This window comes from Podarcis cretensis (genome assembly GCF_951804945.1).
Source record: "Podarcis cretensis genome assembly, chromosome: 1".
NCBI lineage: Eukaryota > Metazoa > Chordata > Lepidosauria > Squamata > Lacertidae > Podarcis > Podarcis cretensis.
In genome coordinates, this window is record NC_137170.1 from 88,879,943 (window position 1) to 88,880,731 (window position 789).

The window sequence follows — 789 nt, forward strand, 5'->3', positions numbered from 1 at the left end:
CCACCCACCTTCGCCGAGCCGGCACCGTGCGTCACTTCCGGGCGTGGGAAGGGCCGGGCTGTGAACGGGTGGGGGGGGGCGGCGCGAGGAAGACGAACGCGAGGAAGGGAAGTGCGCATGCGCCCTTTCAAGCGACCACCGCCGGAGCCTCGCTCTGGAAGCTACGTAGTGGCTGCTTAGTATGGTCCTCCCCTTCGCGCTATTCACGTCTCCGGTGGGCTGCGCGCGCGTGCTGCTTGGTGTCGGGCCCGCTGATGATGATTGACGGCTGCCGTCCCGGAGGCCCCCCTCCCCCCGCTGTAGCTTCGCGCGTGCAGCCAGATGGTCCTTTCTTGCCGGCCGCGTGCGTGACCTCGGGAAGCGTGTGCCGCAGCCGCCTCCTGCTGACAGTTCTGCTGCGTCCAGCCACGCGCCTGCTGGGTAGCTCAGGCATCCAGAGGGGTGTCTTGGTTAAAGTGTCAATACTCTTGGCAGACCCCATGCAAATCCCTATTCAGCCCTGGAGCGCCCTGGATGAGCTTAGGCCAGGCATTGCCTAACCAGCCTCACGGGGTTCTTCTTGAGAAAGCTATGTGATGTTTTTTATTTGTTAAATTTATATCGCGTTCTGCCTCCCAAAAGATCCCAGTGCTACAGATGCATCCGTGATAAAACACAGCAATTAAGACAAGATAAACACATATTGAAAATATTTTTTAAAGGATCCAAATTGCAATGAGGTTTATTGCGAAAGTTAAAAATCCAGATGCAAAAAAGTCCCCGCCCCTGCCCCCGCAGGCCTGGGCAGGC